A 6,199-nucleotide genomic window follows, 5' to 3' on the forward strand; every position below is an offset into this window, starting at 1 on the left:
AATATAATTGGTATTTTGATAGGGATTGAACTGAATTTGTAGATTGCTTTGGGTAGTGTTGTCATTTTAACAATATTGTTTCTTCCAATTTATGAAGATGGAATAATTTTCCATTTTTGTGTCCTCTTAAATTTCTTTTATCATGCTTTTATCAATTTCATTATAGAGATCATTCACTGTTTTGGTTAATTCCTAGGTATTTAATTTTATGTATGGCTACTGTAAATGGGATTAATTTTTTTGATTTGTTTTTTAGATTTTTCACTGTTGATATATAGAAATGCTGCTAAGTTTTTTATGTTGACTGTGTAATCTGCAACTTTACTGAATTCATTTATCAGTTCTAATAGGTTTTTTAATGCAGTCTTTATGATTTTTCTAATATAAAATAATAACATCTGCAAACAAGGATAATTTGACTTCTTCCATTCCAATTTGGATGCTCTTTGTTTCCTTCTCTTGTGTTACTGTTCTAGTTAGGGCTTCCAGTACTATTTTGAATAACACTGGGACATCCTTGTTGTTTTCCAGATCTTATAGGAAATACTCAGTTTTTTCCTATTTGGTATGATACTAGTTGTGGGTCTCTCATATATGACTTTTATTATCTTAAGTATGTTCTTTCTATACCAAGTTTTTTGAGGGTTTTAATCATGAAGGGGTATTAAATTTTATCAAAGGCTTTTGTTAGCATCAATTGAAAAAATTATATAGTTTTCATTCTTCATTCCATTGATTTGATGTATCACATTAATTTATTTTCATATGTTGAACCATTTTTGCATTCCGAGGATAAATCCCACTTGGTCATGATAAATGTTCTTTATAATGGATTGTTGAATTCAGTTTGCTAGTATTTCACTGAGGATTCTTGCATCAATATTTATCAGAAGGAGAGGTGAAGCAAGATGGTGGAATCAAAGTCTCCACTGATCATCCTCCTTGCAAGGGCACCAAGTTAACAACTATTTAAACAGAAAACAAAACAAAACAAAACAAAACAAAACTTTGCTAATATATAACAAAAATGACCTTTGCTCCAGTCCCCAGTAACTTCCTTATCTCCATCTGAGATCTCCTCAGCCTAGACGTCATTGCACATATCACTACCACCATTTTGGACACAACAATTTAACAGGTCTCTAGGAAGTTCCAAATGTTCCTTCATCTTCCTGTTTTTTTCTGAGCCTTCAAAACTCTTCCAACCTCTGCTCATTACTAAGTTCCAAAGTTGCTTCCACATTTTCAGATATCTTTATAGCAATACCCCACTCTTAGATTCCAGTTTTCTGTATTAGTCTGTTCTCACATTGCTATAAAGAAATACCTGAGACTGAGTAATTTATAAAGAAGGGATTTAATTGGCTCATTGTTCTGCAGGCTGTACAGGAACAGGAGGCATGACTATGGAGCCATCAGGAAACTCACGATCATGGTGGAAAGCAAAAGGGACGCAGGCACATCTTTCATGGCTGGAGCAGGAGGAAGAGAACAAGGTGGAAGGTGCTACACACTTTTAAACAACCAGATCTTGAAATAACTCACTGACTATCATGAGAACAGCAATAAAGGGGAAATCTTCCCCCATGAGTCAATCACCTCTCACCTGTCCTCACATTCAAAATTGGGAATTACAATTTGATATGAGATTTGGGTGGAGAGACAGACCCAAACAATTACAGGCTTCTTTTGTCTGTGACAGAATGTTTCTGCCTCATGCTTCCCTTTCTTTCCTTCTAGGACTTCAATCAAGGCACAAAAAGTAGATCTTTTCTCTATTTTCTGCTTTTTGGTTTTCCCTATATAAGTCTAGCTAATTTTTTTGGATCTATTTCTTATTTTATTAATTCACTCCTTCTGAGAGTCTAATATGCTACTAAATCTACTTATTGCATCATTTATTTGATGTATTTTGTTTTTAAATTATAAAATTTTATTTAGTTTATATTTACAGTTTTCAGTTTTATGTCAAAAAAGCAATCTTGTCTTCTAATTGTTTGTTCCATTATTCATAATTTTAAAAATTCCAAGTGAAAAAATCCTCTATTATTTAAATAACTTATGGGTTTTTTTCTAATGTCTGTAATATTCTTTAGCTTTTGGTGACATGCTGTAACTACTTATATGCCTGGTAATTTTCATTGTGTATCATAAATTATGTTTCAAAAATTATAGAGTTATTTGAAGATGTTGAATGATATTATCTCTCTCCCTAGGAATATTACACATTAGATTTAGAAGTATATTTTGACAGGAGACTTGCTACAGAAAGTAGTAATCCCTTACCAATAACCCCATCAGGGTTGTTGTCATTCAAAGATAGAGTTTAATCTCTATGAAGTCTGGTCTAGTTCTACTTCTCTTTTGCCTTAAGTTATACTCCTACAGAGTCTTCAGTCAAATGAGGATGGTTTGACTAAGGTGATTCCTCCTTGGAAAGCCCTGGTTTTTAACATTGATGACCTGGCATGTCAGTGGGTTTATTGAAACCAATGCTCAACTTAACCATTAAGCTTAACTTTCAGAATCTGCAAATGCCTCTGGGAAAATGTTACCCCAAATTCTAAGTTCATATCTGTGGGCTTTCCTCCTCTTTCATCTGTATCATCAACAATAACTCACTAAAACATGTATCATGGTTGAACAGTAACTCACTGAAATGTCAAGCACTAGTTATTTCACATGGATTTTTAAATTATTTTTTATCCATTTTAGTTCTCAATAAGAGTGTTGGCCCACAACATTCAGCTTACCATTCCAAGAGGCAGACCACACTGCTTCACTCAAACAAAATAGGGTCAGCTCAAGATTATTATAAAATTATGCCATTCACACTCACAATTTAACATTTTGACTGAAGTAAAAAAAAGGTAGAGTTTGGAGACTAGAGATGGAATTGAGTATATGTTGGAGTAAGCCCTACGGGAGTGTAAAATTATGTACATGACCTCTTTCTTCTGTATAAGAGAAGAAAAAATTGTTGAAACCATTTACTGTGAAACATGTAGTGTAGTTTCATTTTGAATTATTCTGTCAGTCTCCAAATCTTATAAGCCATTACATTTTATCTCTGAATATTTGCCTTATTTTATGCAGCAGAAATATAACAGTTTTTCCCTATACCATATATTACAAAACTTATTTGTTTGAAAATTTTATGAATGTTTAATATCATCATCATCATCATTATCAAAATTTGTATTAAACATTAACTACATATTGGGCTCTTCTTATGGCCTCATTTATTTTGCCTGGGAATCCAGGCATTTCCATACATCTTCTGAAATCTAGGCACAGGTTCTGAAACCTCAATTCTTTATTTCTGTGTACCCATAGGCTCAACACCACATGGAAGCTGCCAAGGCTTGGGACTTCTACCCTCTGAAGCCATAGCTAGAGCTCTATATTGGCCGCTTTCAGCCACATCTGGAGTGTCTGGGACACTGGGCACCAAGTCCCTAGGCTGCACACAGTACGGAGACCTTGGGCCCACCCCACGAAACCACTTTTCCCTCCTGGGCCTCTGGGCCTGTGATGGGAGGGGTTTCCATGAAGGTCTCTGACATGGCCTGGAAACACTTTCCCCATGGTCTTGGGGATTACCATTAGGCTCCTTGCTACTTATACAAATTTCTGCAGCCAGCTTGAATTTCTCCTCAAAACATGGTTTTGTTTTTGTTTTTGTTTTTGTTTTTCTAATGCATCGTCAGGCTGCAAATTTTCTGAACTTTTATGCTGTTTCCCTTTTAAAATGGAATGCTTTTAATAGCACCCAAGGCACCTTTTGAATCCCCTGCTGCTTAGAAATTTCTTTCACCAGATACCCTAAATCATCTCTTTCAAGTTCAAAGTTCCACAAATCTCTAGGGCAGAGGCAAAATGCCACCAGTCTCTTTGCTAGAACATAACAAGTGTCACCTTTGCTCCAGGCCTCAACAAATTCCTCGTCTCCATCTGAGAACACCTCAGCCTAGACAGTATTGTTCATATTACTATCAGCATTTTTGTTCAAGCCATTCAACAAGTCTCTAGGAGGTTCCAAACTTTCCCACATTTTCCTGTCTTCTTCTGAGCCCTCCAAACTGTTTCAACCTCTGCCTGTTACCCAGTTACAAAGTCTCTTCCACATTTACGGGTATCTTTTCAGCAATGCCCTACTCTACTGGTATCAATTTACTGTATTAGTCCATTTTCATGCTGCTGATAAAGATATACCTGAGACTGGGAAGAAAAAGAGGTCTAATTGGACTTGCAGTTCCACATGGCTGGGGAGGCCTCAGAATCATGGTGGGAGGTGAAAGGCACTTCTTACATGGCAGCAGCAAGAGAAAAATGAGAAAAAGGCAACAACGGAAACCCCTGATGTACCTTTCAGTTTTTGTGAGACATATTCACTATCATGAGAATAGCACAGGAAAGACTGGGAGGAAAGGAGCTGCCTCTGTTGCAAAAAAGTGTCCCTGCAACATTAGCCCAGTGACCAGGGAGCTGCCATCTGACCCCCATTGGAGTTGCCACTTGCATCCGCATATAGGGAGCCAGAATGTAGACTTGCTGGGTCCCCCCATCCTGCTCTGCCCCTCCACCTGCCTTAGTAGCAGAACACAGGAAGGGACTTTGAGAGCTCCATAGCCCCGCCCATCGCCTGGGACATGACCACTTCCCCTGGGTAATATAAGACAAAGATAAATCCCACAGCCATCACCATAGCTGGCTCTCTCCTGCAAGCACCACTTTCTTCCCAGAGGTCAGATGGCACAGCCTATTACAATATATGCTGGCGCAATAACACAGCACTCAGGAAAAACGAACAATCAAACAAACAAAAAAACTTGTGCAAACTCAGGTAACACCATTGCCCACACCACAATGGTTACTTAGGAGGTATTGAGGCTGTTCATATGCCGAATATATTGCTATTACAGATGTCAATTGAGAAAGCCACCACACTAAGGCCATTTACAACCAAGAAAATCTTAGAGCCTATATCAATCCCTTGCCACCACTGTCAGAACTGGTACTTGTACCAGCTGTGGGGAGACCACAGGGCTGGTCAGTCTGGGCCAGCTACATCTGAAATTGTCCCTTCTAGAGCTAAGAGTGGAGCCCAAGCCACCGAACATTTCGCAGACAACTTCAAAACTTGAGGCATCAGAGAGCTTCTCCAAAGGGCTAACTAGAGATGTTGGTGACCAATTCTTCTCAGAAGGAAGAACCCAAATTACAAGTGAATAATCATAGCAAATGGAGTGTTAAGGGGAGAATGCTGGAGCCTATCAGAGTTCACTGGAAGAATCTATGACACACACATAAAAAGGAAAAAAAAAAAAAAGATGGCAGAGATCAAACACTAAGATTCTTAGTATTCCATGAAAAGGATAAGTAGGAGAGCTTCTGGCTTCTCTAGTCCCTGTAGAATACTGCCGGTATTTGAACTCAAGGAGAGCTTCTTTGCATTGAAGTGAGCTGAGATTTGGGGACTTCTCAAGTTAATTACACTGGCCTACAAGCTTGTGCAGTTTTTCCCGGACACCAACCATAGTAGTAAGCACCATACTGGGTGCACACTCATCGTGAGGATTGTATTCTTCTCAGAGACCTTCAACTCTTTTGTCTTCACATCACCAGATTCCTTACAGATATTCCTCAGCACTAGGGTAGACTGGCAGCCCCTCATGGTGACCAGACCCACAGGAACAGCAGAATTCACAGTGGTCTAGCCTTCAGAGTTTGCCACTCCTAGGGGAAGGGAGAGTGAAACATACTAAGAAGGCATATAGTGGGATAAAAGGAACCAGAGTGTAGGCTTTTCTCTGTCCCAGAACTTCCCACTTGTTTGAATTTTCCTTCAGCAAATGCATGGGCACAGTGCTGGGCTCAGTGGAAGACTGCAGTTCTAACCCAGCAGTCAAGCAGCTCTGATGCTTGTGAAGGGACTTGGATAAGATAATTTCTCCCTGTTACCCACCCATTGTGGACACATCTGGGACTATTTTTGTAGATCAGCATGGGTACACTTATAAGCTGCATTTCTGGAGAACTTTGGAATGAGTGCATCCCCATGATAGGTGTTCCCTCTGGGCTCAGACTTACATGGGTATTAAATCTCCATTCTTTACACACAAAATGACAGTGTTCCTGCAGATAAACAGAGATGCCTGTCCGATCTGAATATTCAAAAACAGCAGGACAGGTGTAT

The sequence above is a fragment of the Pongo pygmaeus genome, chromosome X (assembly GCF_028885625.2).
Source record: "Pongo pygmaeus isolate AG05252 chromosome X, NHGRI_mPonPyg2-v2.0_pri, whole genome shotgun sequence".
Classification (NCBI taxonomy): domain Eukaryota; kingdom Metazoa; phylum Chordata; class Mammalia; order Primates; family Hominidae; genus Pongo; species Pongo pygmaeus.